The sequence below is a fragment of the Xyrauchen texanus genome, chromosome 6 (genome assembly GCF_025860055.1).
Source record: "Xyrauchen texanus isolate HMW12.3.18 chromosome 6, RBS_HiC_50CHRs, whole genome shotgun sequence".
Taxonomy (NCBI): Eukaryota; Metazoa; Chordata; class Actinopteri; order Cypriniformes; family Catostomidae; genus Xyrauchen; species Xyrauchen texanus.
This window is the reverse complement of record NC_068281.1, coordinates 31287756-31306150: the sequence shown is the minus strand read 5'-3', so window position 1 is coordinate 31306150 and position 18395 is coordinate 31287756.

Here is an 18395-nt window from a genome sequence, read left to right as displayed (position 1 = left end):
ACTGTCTGATGGATCACAATTATATGAGGTCCACTGCAATCAGAACTGCGTGATGCATTAATGAGACTGTTCTTCTTCTCTCTCTTTTTTTTCTTTTTCTTTTCTTCGAAAAATGTATTGTGCTATTGAGTATAAAATGTTGTCACTAGATGGCACTAGTTTCCCATTCAGCCGTAGCCTTACACTTGTTGTAACAATGTGGATTCCAATTTTGGGCCTGCTGGAGCAATAATGCCATAATCTCAGGCTGAAAACAAATGTGTTTTATTATTAGGGCCCAAGCCTTGAAAAGGCAAGGCCCTATTGTTTTCGTTAGGATGACTATGATTATTATTAGGTCCCAAGCCTTGAAAAGGCAAGGCCCTATTGTTTTCGTTAGGATGACTATGATTATTATTTTTTTTACGACTATTGGGGCACTTTTGGGGCTCTTAACGTGCTCAAAAACTCTTGAAACTTTGCACACGGGTCAGAACCCGTGGCCATTAGGGCCGGGCTGAAGCTGGTACCGGGGCGTGGCAGGGGGGCTCGACGGCGCCCCCTGGAACGGGGTCCGAAAACTTGGTCCATAAATCAAACACGCTTGCATGTAATAATATGAAACTCGGTACACATATAGATCTCATCGTTTCATATATCCTTCATACTTTTACTTTTTACCTCAGCCCAACAGGAAATTGTCTATTTAGGGTTTTTTGGAAACGCATGCAATGGAATTTGAAATACTCCTCCTGGAGAATTCCACCAATCGCCACGAACCTCGGTCAGCATGAAGTCAAGACATTGAGGATGAAAAATTGCCGGCGGAATTTTGATATGTCGAACGGTTTGGCCGTGGCGAGGAAACGAAATGATGGCGTGAAAAGAGAAACAGGAAGTGTGTTATAACTTCTGCATACATTAATTGATCTCGATGAAACTTCAGCAGTGTGTTCGCTGTAACAGGCCGATCGCATGGATGTGACTATTGTGAGTCAAAGTTATAGCGCCACCAACTGGCAGAAGGACGTGTGTCACTTTCAAAATGCTTTGAAATCACCCTCTTATTTTTACCCGATTTACTTAAAACTTTTGGTGTGTAATGTAAACACACGGCAGATGTAGACATGGGAAAGGATTATTGATATCTTGGATACTGTTGCCGCGGCAATGCTTCAAACTCGAATATTTTTTTGATGCTTTTGAGACTCTTAGCATACTTGAAATTGCATGAAACTCGACAGACACATCACATTTATTAGCCAGTAGACATGTGCAAAGTTTCAGAAACGGGCGTGGTGCAGGGGCTCAGTAGCGCCACCTTTTGACAAAAGTGAGGGGGTTGGTTTTATACTTTGACCCACAGTCACAAAACTCAGTAATTATATTGATCTCATCGAGCCGGACAACTTTCTAATTTACAGTCATTAGCTCAGACCAACAGAAAGTCAGATATTTTGGTTTGAATGTGGATTTTTGGAGAATTTTCTCTGCCTCTCTCACTGACCCTACGTCTCTCTGTGTCTGGGAGGAGGGGCTGATTTTGCTGATGAGTGAAATGCTTTTATTTTTGTTTTCAAGGTTTTGGGGGCCCTTAACGTGCTCGAAAACTCTTGAAACTTTGCACACGGGTCGGAACCCGCGGCCATCAGGGCTGGGCCGAAGATGGTACCCGGGCGTGGCAGGGGGGCTCGACAGCGCCCCCTGGAATGGTATTCGAACACTTGTCCGTATATCAAACACGCTTGCATGTAATAATATGAAACTCTGTACACTTGTAGATCTCATCGGGCCGAACAACTTTCGTGCTCTAAGTTTTACGCCAGCCCAACAGGAAGTCGGCTATTATGGGTTGTTTGGAAACACATGCTCTGGAATTATGTATATTTCTCCTAGAGAATGAATCCAATTGCCACCAAACTCGGTCGGCATGAAGTCAAGACATTGAGGATGCTACATTCCGGACGGATTTTTGATATCTCGAACGGTTTGGCCGTGGCGAGGAAATTGATTTAGGACTAAAAAGGACACATGAAGTGTGTTATAACTTAGTTAGTTCTATCTACAGTTACAAAACTCGGCGTGTATATTGTTCTCGTCAAGCTGAACAACTTTCTAATTTACAGTCATAAGCTCCGACCAACAGAAAGTCAGATATTGTGGTTTGAATGTAGATTTCTCTGAATTTTTCTCTCTCTGACAGACAGACCTGCGATTCTGTGTGTGTGTGTGTGTGGGAGGGAGGGAGGGGAGGGGGAGGGGGAGGGAGAGGGGATTTCTCTGTTGGGTAAGATTTGCATTAAGATATTGTTTTTCAAGGTTTCTGGGACTTTTGGGGCCCTTAACGTACTCAAAAACTCTTGAAACTTTGCACACAGGTCAGAACCCGCGGCCATCGGGGCCGGGCTGAAGCTGGTACCCGGGCGTGGCAGGGGGGCTCGACAGCGCCCCCTTGAACGGGGTCTGAAAACTTGGTCCATATATCAAACATGCTTGCATGTAATAATATGAAACTCGGTACACTTCTATATCTCATCGGGCCGAACAACTTTCGTGCTCTAAGTTTTACGCCAGCCCAACAGGAAGTCGGATATTATGGGTTGTTTGGAAACACATGCTCTGGAATTATATATATTCCTCCTAGAGAATTAATCCAATCGCCACCAAACTCGGTCAGCATGAAGTCAAGACATTGAGGATGCTACATTGCCGACGGATTTTTGATATCTCTAACGTTTTGGCCGTGGGGAGGAAATTAATTTATGACTAAAAAAGGACACGTGAAGTGTGTTATAACTTAGTTCTATCTACAGTTACAAAACTCGGCGTGTATATTGTTCTCGTCAAGCCGAACAACTTTCTAATTTACAGTCATTAGCTCCGACCAACAGACAGTCAGATATTTTGGTTTGAATGTGGAACACATTGCAAATTAATCTTTGAAGCTCCAGAAGGCACATAAAGGCAGCATAAAAGCAATCCATACTCCATTGGTATAATTCATAATTCCCGCAGTGTACTTGCTTGTTATATTAGCTACTACAAAATATATAAATACATTTACTATCTTAACTTTAATGATGTACTTAACATAATGATAAATAATCTTAAAATATTATATTGTATGCTATGTATTGTGAATACACCCATGTTAAACATAAAAATGTACTTCCATTGCATATCATAGGAACACATAAGCGTAAATTATAATTACATTAATAAACCTGTACAAAGACCTCCAGATAAATACTGGCCTTCTGGATTAACACATTTAAGTGCTGCAAAAGATATTGACCTATGACATCCATTGACATAAAAATTTATTCTACATTTGAATTGTGACTATTGTGGTTCACGGTCATAGGCCCTGTCCCAAATGGCACACTTCATATGACTTTTCAGTCTTGTGTACTTATTTCATGTGTCCATTAACTCCATGAGACCGTAGGGTGTCTCATTTTTCATTTTAGGTATCGGAAGGGTGCTCACGCATACTTTGTGGTCGATATGTGCCCTCAATGCGCACTTTTGCAGTGCAAGCTCTACAGCACACATCTTCTCGACAGTTAAAGCGAGGTTACGTTATTGCCCATCGTGCACAGCGACCCTAAAGGCACAGGGGTGGCGGTGCCACCAGCGACCCTAAAGGCACGGGGGTGGCGGTGCCACCGGCTTGGGCCCGCCATCGCTGCTCGCAGCTATATTTTTTTTTACGACTATTGGGGCACTTTTGGGGCTCTTAACGTGCTCGAAAACTCTTGAAACTTTGCACACGGGTCAGAACCCGCGGCCATTAGGGCCGGGCTGAAGCTGGTACCGGGCGTGGCAGGGGGGCTCGACGGCGCCCCCTGGAACGGGGTCCGAAAACTTGGTCCATAAATCAAACGCGCTTGCATGTAATAATATGAAACTCGGTACACATATAGATCTCATCGTTTCATATATCCTTCATACTTTTACTTTTTACCTCAGCCCAACAGGAAATCGTCTATTTAGGGTTGTTTGGAAAAGGCATGCAATGGAATTTGAAATACTCCTCCTAGAGAATTCCACCAATCGCCACGAAACTCGGTCAGCATGAAGTCAAGACATTGAGGATGAAAAATTGCCGGCGGATTTTTGATATCTCGAACGGTTTGGCCGTGGCGAGGAAACGAAATGATGGCGCGAAAAGAGAAACAGGAAGTGTGTTATAACTTCTGCATACATTAATTGATCTCGATGAAACTTCAGCAGTTTGTTCGCTGTAAGAGCCCGATCGCATGGATGTGACTATTGTGAGTCAAAGTTATAGCGCCACCAACTGGCAGAAGGAAGTGTGTCACTTTCAAAATGCTTTGAAATCACCCTCTTATTTTTACCCGATTTACTTAAAACTTTTGGTGTGTAATGTAAACACACGGCAGATGTAGACATGTGAAAGGATTATTGATATCTTGGATACTGTTGCAGCGGCAATGCTTCAAACTCGAATATTCTTTTTTGATGCTTTTTAGACTCTTAGCATACTTGAAATTGCATGAAACTCGACAGACACATCACATTTATTAGCCAGTAGACATGTGCAAAGTTTCAGAAACGGGCGTGGTGCAGGGGCTCAGTAGCGCCACCTTTTGACAAAAGTGAGGGGGTTGGTTTTATACTTTAACCCACAATCTTGGGTGAGATTTGCATTAAGATATTGTTTTTCAAGGTTTCCGGGACTTTTGGGGCCCTTAACGTGCTCAAAAACTCTTGAAACTTTGCACACGGGTCAGAACCCGCGGCCATCGGGGCCGGGCTGAAGCTGGTACCCGGGCGTGGCAGGGGGGCTCGACAGCGCCCCCTTGAACGGGGTCTGAAAACTTGGTCCATATATCAAACATGCTTGCATGTAATAATATGAAACTTGGAACACTTCTAGATCTCATCGGGCCGAACAACTTTCGTGCTCTAAGTTTTACGCCAGCCCAACAGGAAGTCGGCTATTATAGGTTGTTTGGAAACACATGCTCTGGAATTATATATATTCCTCCTAGAGAATTAATCCAATCGCCACCAAACTCGGTCAGCATGAAGTCAAGACATTGAGGATGCTACATTGCGGATGGATTTTTGATATCTCCAACGTTTTGGCCGTGGCGAGGAAATTAATTTATGAATAAAAAGGACAGCATAATAATGGGAGCATAAAAGCAATCCATACGACTCCATTGGTATAATTCATAATTCCCACAGTGTACTTGCTTGTTATATTAGCTACTACAAAATATATAAATACATTTACTATCTTAACTTTAATGATCTACTTAACATAATGATAAATAATCGTAAAATATGATATCGTATGCTATGTATTGTGAATACACCCATGTTAAACATAAAAATGTACTTCCATTGCATATCATAGGAACACATAAGCGTAAATTATAATTACATTAATAAACCTGTACAAAGACCTCCAGATAAATACTGGCCTTCTGGATTAACACATTTAAGTGCTGCAAAAGATATTGGCCTATGACATCCTATGACATTAAAAATTATTCTACATTTGAATTACCTCATAGATGTGACTATTGTGGTTCACGGTCATAGGCCCTGTCCCAAATGGCACACTTCATATGAATTTTCAGTCTTGTGTACTTATTTCATGTGTCCATTAACTCCATGAGACCGTAGGGTGTCTCATTTTTCATTTTAGGTATCAGAAGGGTGCTCACGCATACTTTGTGGTTGATATGTGCCCTCGATGCGCACTTTTGCAGAGCCCACACTGATGCAAGGTCTACAGCACACATCTTCTCGACAGTCAAAGCGAGGTTACGTTATTGCCCATCGTGCACAGCAACCCTAAAGGCATGGGGGTGGCGGTGCCACCGGCTTGGGCCCGCCATCGCTGCTCGCAGCTATATTTATTATTATTATTATTTCACAGTAGCCCTTCATCTGGCACTCTGCCTTGAATACTACATGATACTACAATTTTATCAGTGCACTCTAGACAGTGCTGGGTAAATTACTTCAGAAATTTAATCTGATACTAATTACAAATAACATGACTAAAATTGCAATCAGTAACATAATCTCTTGGATTATATGTTTTAGGTAATCTAATTTGATTACTTTTGCCTCTTGCCTAATTCTTGTTTTCTTGACTGTGCATGCATTTTAGTAGGATAATCTATTACATACTGCTGCTTAAATGCATTTCAGAAAACTTACAATTAATCAAAATATGAGAATTTAGTTTTTGTGTTATACCCACTATTTTCATCCATGATGACAGAAAAAGATGATATGAATAATTTTTTTTATTGAATTGTTTTTTCTTTTATTCGCAATTTACAATTTACCTCAGTAGCCTGATAAATATGCAATCATGTAATCCTTCAAAAGTACACATAATCAGATTATGAGTATTTTCAAATGTAATTTGAATATAATTACTAAATCTAAGTACTTGATTTTTGTAATCTGATTTGTTACTACCCAGCACTGATTATAGACAAATGAAGGCAAAAACTAAATTTTAGAGAATCATTCATAATTGACCATGTGTGACTTTGTCATGTTGATTCACAAAAACCTCTAATAAAAATATTAGTAGAGGATCTGATGGCAAAATGTCTGTGTTAGGAAAACCCTAAAATATAGACAGCTAATATCTTGTGCTATATGTAGTGTGCATATACCTAACTAATAAACAAAACTATTAAACAGTCAAGATTTAAAAAAAGATCAGGCTCAGTTATTATAATCTGTGTGTGTCTGAGTCTGAGACAACTCTGATTACTCTGTTGGAGGTACAGTAGCCTAGATACCTAAATACCTGGTGAAAGAAAAAAGCCTTAGAGATGTAGCCCCAGCTGATGTAGTGAAGAAGTAGATGAGCAAAAGGAAAAGCAGCATGGATGTAACACTGACAGACACATCAATGCCATTAATCAGTATCATCCTCACCAGAATCCCACTATGCTTAGCACATAGATGGGCAGGTAAAACAACCATATCAGGTACAGGTAATCAGTTTGCTGGCCTTGTGAGGACAGAGTATGTTAAAAATTCAGAGTATAGATAATTCTTTTGTAGAAAAGTATTCCAATGAAGGACACAAGATGCTCTTTAAAGGAATATTCCTGGATCAATACACGTTAAGCTCAATCAGCAGCATTTGTGGCATAATGTTAATTACCACACAAATACATTTCAACTTGTTCCTACTTTTCTTTAAAGTAAGTTAGTTAGTAAGTAATTTTATCACACTAAAATAATGTGAACACATATTGTTTATGTCTTGTGGCCATACTTCTGAAACAGTGAGCATTTTAATGTTCAAAAATTGCCCCAATTCACTTCCATTTGTAAGTGCCTCACTGTAACCGCGATTTTCTCTTTTCTTTAACGAAAAGGAGGGATGAGTCAAAATAATGTTTTGTGGTAATCAATATTATGCCACAAACGCTGTCAAGATTAACTTGTAAGTAATAAAGAATTGGATTGTCATTGTTCAGCAGGGAATGGCTTGGTAAAACATCCTTAGTTTAGATCACCTGTAGGCTACGTAGAGTAGATGAAACAAAAGGAGTAAACAAAGTAAAAATAGTAAAATAAAACATGATGAAGTGTATAACATTTATGCATTTAGCAGACACTTTTATCCAAAGCAACTAACAGTGCACTTATTACAGGGACAATCCCTCCAGAGCAACCTGGAGTTAAGTGCCATGGTCAAGGACACAATGGTGGTGGCTGTGGGGCTCGAACCAGTGACCTTCTGATTAACAGATATGTGCTTTAGCCCACTACACATGTTTAAGGATGACATCCTTAAACATGACAACAGACTGATGCAGTTCAGTCAGGGTCTACAAACCCTGAAGACAACAAGGCAAAAGAGGGTTGGTATAACCATTCTGAACAATGCTGAGATTCTTTCTACTCTTTAGATGTTGGCTGCAACTGTCCAGATGGTGAATTTTCCCCAGTGAGTTTGGCTGGGCCAGATATGCTCTCTTATTCATGGCTCCTTGTGCCCTGTCACCACTTTCCTTATGATGAATAACCTAGGAATACAGCCCTTCTAAGTAATTGCATTAAACACACACACACACACACACACACACACACACATTTTTTATTTAAAACGATTTCTCAAATGTGAAAGATTTTTTCAATGTGAAACAATAGCCACTTTTTGTAATTTCATTGATTCAAGTTATAATTGAAAGTGATAAATAATGGTTACTTCTGATGTCACAAGTGCCTGAAAGATAATCAAATAGCAAAACATGAATTGTCTGTTTATCTCATCAATAATCTCACAATAAAAACCACTGAGCAATGTTAATGTTGCTGGCATATATTGTACACAGACCTATAGATTTCAGTGTAGAATGAAGCTGATTTTTATGGTCAGTGTTTTACCATACATTAGAAGAAAATACAATCGACATAACCAATTCAATGAAAAATATATTTAAATATTTAATTATGTACATTTTCAAACCGTTACAAATTATACATTTACATTTTTTTTGTAACATAACAAGAAAGGATATCAAACAATATGTTATTTCGCCATTTAAATATTTTCTTCAATATTATTTCACATACTTTGTGTTTATTTACACAGTGTTGTGTGTTAATACATTAGTGTTCCAATGCATGTCTTACACATGGCAATTCAAATCTTGAATTTTAATTATCCTATGCATTTGGTGTTATATACATGATACAGTATATACACTAATTCTCCATATAAATAACTTGGAGTGTATAAAGTGACCTGAATGTGCACTACAATTGCACTACATCTACATTTGCACTATGGCATGGCTGTGTCACTTTTCTTGCCCCTTTTATTTACTTCTGTTTATTTTGCACCTGATGCGTTGCACCTGTGTGGCGTCACACAGAAAATGTATTCTGAACTTGTACATTGTAATGGCAATAAAATTAATTAAATTGAAACCTACTCAAACTTTATGGCTATAAGATAAATAAATATAATCTGTTATACAAAATGTTATTTAAGACTCACCAGAAAGGTGTTTTTGGTTTGTTTGTTTGTTTGTTTGTTTTTCATTTCAGAACCAGTTTTCTATCTTATATGTTCAGTGGGTTCATCTCAACAGGCGTCAGTCAGTGCTTGTAGTTGATCCAGTAGATGGCGCTGTGTTGCCATTTACACATATTGTACTTTTTCCTTTTTTAACATAGATGGTGGTCTCCTGTAAAGTGCATGACCCTCCATTTTCTTGAAGGTGAACCGTATTTAAAATTGATTGGGCTTGTCTGATCCCATTACATAAGGTTGAAGAAAGGCAGAGATTACAAGTCAGTTTTTCATTCTAGCATCCCTTCGCCATCTCTACTACGAGCCACTCCAGCTTTCCTGTGAGCAGACGCCCAAAGTGCTTCAACACCAGACCCAAATCCTTAGAGTCCTGACCCAGACAGCTCTTTGACTGAGGCCTTACTTGCTCCCCCTGGTGGACCAGACAAAGATGGACAGAATAAGGAAAAATGGTGTTCACTCTAAAAATAATAATAGCATGATGAGAAAGGAGAACAAGAGTGACATTTACTGAGCTACTTTTGAATATTAGAATAATGGATCTGCATTGACATAATTGGAAACAAAGGATTTGTGCCTTACTTGATTTTTAAGTTCTGTCATGACAATATATGGCACAAACTGATAAAGTCCTTAACGTATAATCGGTCAACCGTACTACATGGCTTAAGCGATAGGTCACTGGAAGTTTTCACTTCATATTAGGTGACTTTAACTACTATATACTAACATTAATATACATACCATACAATGTACTTATTGTTTAATGACATATTGTTCCAATACGATCACACAAGAAGTCGGCATGTTGTTTCCGAGAGTTCCGGTACCCAAGGATCAGCCGCATTATACCGACTCCCCAACAAGTGGCATCTCCTATCAGACATTTTTTCATTGGTGTGTTTACAGTCCCCTGTGGCACATTTCATCTGGTGGGAGTGACATGGGTTCAGATCCTGCACTGAAACCAGGAAGTAGTCGCGTTCACATTATCAGTAAGGAGCGTTATTTGAAGGTTGCATTTTTCCTTGAAGATTACATTTTTACTCCACTGATGGGGTTCATTTTTTATAAATTATGCATTTCTCTATACTGTATTACAACCTGTACAGCTGATAACAACTTGCTTCACAATGTGCTTTTGCCGCCCCTCCGTGGACATTACACAAGAAAAAATGTAGCTCACGCACTTTGATACGCCCAACAACACTTACCGCTTTGGCCACTGGAGGCAGTGTTTCAAATTTCAGTAAGCACAGACCAATTTCAGATAAAGAAACTTCAACCTACTGTTTCCCATTTCCTGTGAGTTACACAGGGACGTGTCTCCTGCACTTTCAATAACACCAAGGTTTGTCCCCCACACTTTTTCATGGGGCAAATGTGTTGACGTTGTGCATTTCATACAGCAAATGTGTATATGTGTAAATGCAAATGTTAAAATTCACTAATCAGTCTCTTTAGAGACAATAGCAGCTGCTCAACCACATACTACACGAGCTCGTAATGTATCATTGTTTCCATGACGACCATGTTACTCACCCGAGCTGGATAAAAATTTGCCATATTATTTACTGTTGCGTGGTGAGATGGGACAGATCACTCTAAAATGTGGTAACCTGCTATTGTTATCTTAAAGAGCATTTTCTACTTGATTTAACCCCCTAAAACTGGCTTTTTGTGGTTTAACCTAATGTAGTTAATTCACTTATGTTAAATAATATTTTGACTTTAATCAAACCAGTTACCAGTAATTTAGATGTTTTAACATAAAGCACATTTTTAGGTTAACACTTATTTTTCTGATAGAGTCTAAAGAGACACCAGTCATAACTCAGTTGTGACATAATGTGTTGTTACTTTGTTTGAAGGGCAATATTGTTGTGTAACAAAATGTATTATTACAATATTATTTATTACAATATTATTTTATTATTTATAAAAAAAAAATTATATACTGCATATGTAAAAAAAAATTGCCGGTAGCTTGTGTTAGGTAAAAATGTGCTTCTTTAGGTTACTTCTAATTAATATATAATTTAATATGACTATATCTAAATGTAAGTACAATGCAACAGCACATAAGCGCATAAGTGCGTTGTTTTAAGTGCATACATAGTAGTTAAAAACACCTAATGTGGGTCCCGTTGGAATGTAATCTGTCATCCAATCGGCACAACCATTTTAATTGAAGTCTTCGTACTTGTTCTGCAGTAGCATTAGCAGATCTAGTCCACCAAGACCAAACCTACTAGCTTGTCATATCTATTATAATATTTAAAATGTATTCCAATAGTTGCCATGACTGAAATAAAGTACATATTCAGAAGTAGATGAGAAATAAGCCAAATTACAGTTATCCTCAACTCCAAAGTACGTGCTTGATTGTAAGAGTGGTGGTATGTATATTTTATCAGTGGGGCATGGCTATAATGCACTTAAGATATCACTATGTTCCCATCCTTCTCACTTGCCAAGTATGTGTCTCTATCTCCCTTTCTTTCCTGGGGAAGGAAGGCAAAGGTCAGCTGGATTTGGAGCCACCAAGATGACGTGACAAATCAGCAAAGATTCCGGGAAGGCAGGATATTTTCTTTGATAACTATGTGGTCTCTCGGTCGCATTGAAATTTGGGAAACCAAATGAAGAATGCCATTCAATTATATAGGTGGGAAATTATATATATTTTTTTTATTTTGGAAGCCAATTTATGAAACCTAATAATACAGTAAATACATTTGGTTTAAAAAATAAGGAATTATATCTTACACTTTTAACGTGTTATGTAATCTAGAAAATGTTGCCTATACTAAATAAGTATACCAGTAAGTGTGAACACTTGCAATAAGCTCATTATAATGTTTAGTGAAATGTCACTCTGTAAAAGCAACAATGTGCTAATTTGAGGTTGTATTCAGGCCTGTGGTAAATCACATGCCTTTATTCTGTTGTTTAGAGTTACAAGTTTTGCCGTTTAGTATCATTTCCTCATCTGTAAGTGTGTAAGTTTCTTGCAGCCCATCAATCTGTATGAACCGATACTATGCCACTATCTACAGGTATCTGAGAAGCAGCACATGGTTGAACTGTTCATCCTCACCTCATTGTGGAGTAGTTTCACTACATGCAGGTAGTTGTTGACACTGTGTTCCAAGCGCTCCAGCAGAGTGAGCGCACAGCTAGTTTGGCTGAGTGTCCTGGCAGACCGCACATCCTGCGCTAGAGTCTCCAAAGACAGTAGGATCTCAGCTCTCCTCTCATACACCTGGAACACACATATACAAGTGCCTCAGAGAGTGTGCACCCGATAGCAGCATGAGTGGGTGGATGTTGTAATGGAGGGAGTGTGTGGGAGTGGGCTGCATTCAATGACTCACTGATTTCATCTCCCAGGTCGCTTTGTGAATTCTGATGCATGGCAATTGAATAGAAGAGGGTAGAGACGATGCAGCACTGCAGTCTACCTGTGAAGGGAGCAAAAAGCACAGCCCATAAAATGTCTCGCTGGTGGATACAAAAGCAGAAATATACACTGAGGAGTCAGAGCAGCAGACTGGCAAACTATTAAAGAGTCAAGTCAATAAGCAAGATTGTAGATGTTGCCAATACAGACGAGCATCAAACAAGATCATTAACGTCAAAGCAAATAGGTAGACTGACACATGTCAGACATCTTTCAAGTGGAGTGCAGCATGAAGACATCTTAATGAGGCTGAGGCATTTATGATAAAACCTAAATCCATATCAGTAATGCTTTTGACATAAATATAAACAATCATACAAGAAACAGTAAGTTACAGCTGATGACTTATGACTCAGTTGACTGGTAAAAGTCTAACAAAGCCTAATTCAGTTAATTTAATGCCAATGTTGGGTTGACCAGGGTTAGTTGTCACACTTATTAGGGAATATTTCTCAGGGTAGGATTATTTTTTTAAATCAGTTTATGTATGTGCACATACTTTGAAGTCTTGGCTACAATAAAGCTGTTGAACATCTATACCGTTACTGCCATAAGAAAAGATACAATATAGCAAAATCAGGGCATGTTGTCACACTATACGGAGGAGCTGCCATTAAACAGCCTATGATTTAAACATTAAAACAATTACAATTAAAAATACATTTAATTATGAATTAAATGTAAAACTTCAGGTAGCAAATGTAAAAGATAACATAAACAAATCACACCATTGTTTTGGCCAATACATTTGGTAATTAATCAATTCACACACAACAGCTTGTCCCAATAAAAATGTGACAACTTGCACTGACCTTACATTAAAAGCTCTCTAGTCCTGAGAACACAGTAAAACCTTTCAGTTAAAATCTATAAAGGTTTTGAACTATTATACCTAACCAACATACAAAAACACTGGTAGAGAAAGCACACATGTATGTAATTGGATGTTTGACTCAAATACATAGAGTTGCTAAGATTATGTCTATTTCCCTGTGTAATAACTAGCCCTGGTCTCCCCTAATTCAGTTAACATGTTTTGTTGGGTACAAAATACATTGGAAAGCCAGTCAGTTCAATAGATGAATATATTTCCAGACCTTTTTTCCAGCGCAGTTAGTATCTTTTACCCTATGAGGTACAAACCGTATGATAGTTAAAATATTGCCACTGTTGGTATGATTTACCACATGAGGAGTTACAGCTACAGTATTTGCATCTAGATTAGTTGCCAAAGTCTTACCATCTCCCCTTCTAAGTCCTTCACCTTGTTCATGACTCGTCTGGCCTCGCTGTCACACACAAAGTCAATTGGTCTAGCGTGAATGTGAGACAGTTCAGAGGCAACCATGCTCAACACTACTACCAGCACCCCTGTGAGACAACCAATCCATAGGTAAAACATGTGCCTGTATTAACTACAGTATGTGAACTCCAGTAATGAATTAACATAATACATTAAGTGTAGTAGTAATACTTTATAATGACATTAGGCCATTATTGGTAACACTTTACAATAAGGTTGTATTCGTTAACATTGGTTAACAAAATTAGTTAACATGAAGTAATAATGAACAACACATTTACATCAATTGTTAATCTTGGTTAATGTTCATTTCTACATATACTAATACATTTTTTAAAACAAAAAGTTGTATACATTAACATTAGTTAATGTATTATGAACTAACAATAACTAAAAATAACTATTTAGTTTTTTCGTTAATAAAATAAAATGCTGTAAAATTGAATTGTTAATTGTTAGTTAAGTATAACTAATGCGTTAACTAATGTTAACAAATAGAAACTGATTGTAAAGTGTTACCACATTATTACATTATAAACATTTTAAAACAGTAGTTATTGTATACTACTAATTTTAAACTACAAGTATCTAAAGTGGTTATAAATGTCAAATAACTTTGGTATCTCTTTAAATTTCAATGTACATGAATGTACACAATCTGATAAGCATTAAATTATGTTTGCAAATTACTTACTGATGAAAGTTATAAACTCCCCAAAAGTCATGTGACCAATTATTTAAAAATAAAAATATTTTTTAATTAGCTTTGAAAATTGCATACATTTATAGGCTAAAGAGAGAATGAGATTTATTTTGGAAGTTATCATTCATGAATACTCACTACTTAAATCCATGCCCTGTTACAACATGAAATCTTCAGTCGCGTTGATTGCCATTGGAGATTCTTGTTCTAGAGAAGTAACACTAAAACTCCCATCAAGTTGTGAGCTTCTCCACCACATACAATTGTGCTGTGCATTACCCACACACTTACTGATTTCTTCTGCTGTTATTTTACCGGATGTAATGTTTTTTTTTGTGTTTTTTTATCTCGTCTCTCAGCCCTGACTTTCCTTTAAAGTGAGTCATCCACACTGCTCACAGTACTTAGCCAACAGAGTAAGTGAGGGTTCGATAATAATTTTCAAACAAATACCGTCCTGTAGTGGATACAGATGCACTTACTCTTCTAAATACATTTCTAAATAAATAAGTAACAACGCTTTTAAAAAAGGCTAAACAAACAAGCCCTAGTTAATATTTTACTTGATAAATCAGCTGTAGCCTACTCAGTGGGTGGCCAACATCCAATAGGACATACTTTCTTGTCTCTACACAAACATACAAATAATATTGAATTTATTTTACTGCACATATTTTTTATCCCTTAAAAATATCACATATTTTGTACCCTTAAAATGTGAAATAAAATGACAACTGAGGTGCACTGTTTGTGCAGATGTTTGTGTAATCTCATTGATCTGGCAAAGAGTTTGATTTGAGTTGAATAAAACAAATATTTATGATGGCATGAAAAGGGACAGAGACACCAGCAGGCTGATGATCATGAAAGTAGGCCGTCTGATCGCACTCATTCAGCTCTGCTGATTCATATCATACGCAGACAGAAAGCAGTTCTTTTAAAGGGATAGTTCACCCAAAAAATATTTATTTCCTCATCATTTACTCACCATCATGCCATCCCAAATGTGGATGAGTTTCTTTCTTCTGCAGACCACAAATGAAGATTTTTAGAAGAATATACCCAGACAATAAAACCACCTGCCATAAAGAATAGCAGTATTGTGTAGGTCCCTCTCATGCTGCCATAACAGCACCAATCCGTATAGTAAAGCATTATGAGATGATATTCTTCTCAACAATTTTACAGAGTGGTTATCTAAGTTATCTTAGACTTCATCAGTTCGAACCAGTCTGGCCATTCTCTGTTGACCTCTCTCAGCAACAATGCATTTTATGTTTTTTTGTTTTTGGCACCACTCGAAGTAAATTCTAGAGACTGTTGTGTGTGAAAATCCCTGGAGATCAGCAGTTACAGAAATACCTGGCCCGTCTGGCATCAACAATCATGCCACGGTCCAAATCACTAAGATCACATTTTTCCCCATTCTGATGGTTGATGTGAACATTAACTGAAGCTCCTGACCCGTATCTGCATGATTTTATGCACTGCACTGCTGCCACACGATTGGCTGATTAGATAATCGCATGGATGATTGTTGCTGGTTTGAGTATTTCTGTAACTGCTGATCTCCTGGGTTTTCTTGCAAAAACTAAAAAAAATCCAGTGAGGCTCAGTTCTGCACATGGAAATGCCTTGTTGATGTACAGTAACTCAGATAACCGCTCTGTACTATTGTGATGAGAAGAATATCATCTCAGAATACTATACTGAGATGATGGTTGGCGCTGTTTTGGCAGCACAAGGGGACCAACACAATATTAGGCAGGTGGTTTTAATGTAATGTTGTGGCTGATCAGTGTATCAGCTCTGTAGGTCCATACAATGCAAGTGAATGGTGACCCCAACTTTGAATCTCCAAAAAGCACATAAAGGCTTCATTAAAGTAATCTATAAGACTACAGAGGTTAAATACATATAGAAGTGATATAATTGGTGTGGGTGAGAAACAGATCCTTTTTAGTACCTTTTTATTGTAAATCTACACTTTCACATTCAGCCACCTACTGGCTGGGGCTGGTCAAAGGTCTTGTTTTGAGAGAAATCTAACTCAAGTGAGATTCATGCATTAAACAAGAAAAAACTATTTGGCAATGGGCTAAGAAAAATATGCTTCATTCGAGGGGATGATTTTTACGTCATTTCGGCATATTTCTTTCTTGTTTTAAGTCTAAAGTTCACCAAATTTTGTCAGATTTCTCTTAAAACAAGATTTAATATCTCATGCCATTTTGCTTGACTAGTAAATAAATCACATTGTAAGAATGTTTAGATAATTTTACAGGAAAACAAGACAAAAATACTTAAAAGTAATACTAAATACTTAAAAATACAGACTGAGCGGAAATATTCAGATGTGTATGACTTTCTTTCTTCTGCTGATCACAAATGAAAATGTTTAGAAGAATATTTCAGCTCTATAGGTTCTCACAGTGCAAGTGAATGGTGACCAGAACTCAGAAGGTTCAAAAAGCACATCAATTCAGCATAAAAGTAATCCAAAAGACTCCAGTGGTTAAATCCGTTTTCATAATTATGAAGAAACAGATCAATGTTTAAGTCCTTTTTACTATTAAGCTCCAACTTTGACCAGACCAGTAGGTGGCTGCATGTGAAAGTGTTGATTTTCAGTAAGAAATGACTTAAATTTCAAACTATCATATTGCTTCAGAAGTCATGGATTTAAACACTGGAGTCTTATGGATTACTTTTATGCTGCATATATGTGCTTTTTAGAGATTCAAATTTCCGGTCACCATTCATTTGCATTGTGAGGACCTACAGAGGTGAAATATTCTTTTGTTTAGCAGGAGAAAAAAAGTCACATCTGGGATGGCATAAGGGTGAGTAAATTAGAGATTTTTCAGTTTTGGGTGAACTATCCCTTTAATGTTTATTGCTTAAAGTGATAGAGATGTTTTATCATCATGACCCAACAAAACATCCCAATCTAGCTTTCGGCAAAAGTGAAACAAACTCCAGGCCACAGCCTTCACAGTACAAGGGTGTACTGAAACATGTAGCATTGAGTATTATCCTCCCAAGTCCCAAAAAACTCCTGTTGTCCCTGTTGTATCACCCTCTCTCCTCAATGCACTCGGTCATTCTGCACCAGCCCACGAGTCACAGCTGTGGGGAAAACAAAACAACATAGAGCAAAAAGCCTCTGCAAAAATAAAAAATAAAATAAAAAAATCAGCCCATGTCATATCACCTCCAACTGAAATGATAGATAGATAGATAGATAGATAGATAGATAGATAGATAGATAGATAGATAGATAGATAGATAGATAGATAGATAGATAGATAGATAGATAGATCATTAACATTCTGTTTAAATACCAAGACTTCATCAAACAATTGCACTGATTAAGACATGCGCCATCACATTAATGACGGGCAATAGGAACAGAAGTGGAGTCAACCTGCTCCAACTAAACCAGTGACGGAACCCGCATTGCATCACAGAATCAATTACTGGCCACTGCACGCGCCACAGTTTCTGCTTAATTACTCCTTTACATGTTTGCACGTGCAGCGCACATAAATCCGAGCCGTTTAAGTGATGCATTAATACCGTCAAGGCAATGTGTTAAGGGAAGCACTAGTCTTTTTTTTTTTTTTTTTTGAAGTTTAGCCTCCAGTCTGAGCCGAATTCCAAGACGAACAAGCGGCAGCAGAGGCGGCAGCAGCAACAGGGCACTGCCAATTCACCAGCGCGGACAATTACAAAGAAAGTATATCGATCTTCTGATGGAACAATTGTGACCAGAAGCACTGACGTCATTACTTGATTTTGATTGCGTTGGTCTAATTGTGTGGGGATTTCATGCATTGTTGCGTCATTAAATGGAGCGGCGTAGGTGACGTTTGGACTGTTGCGTTCA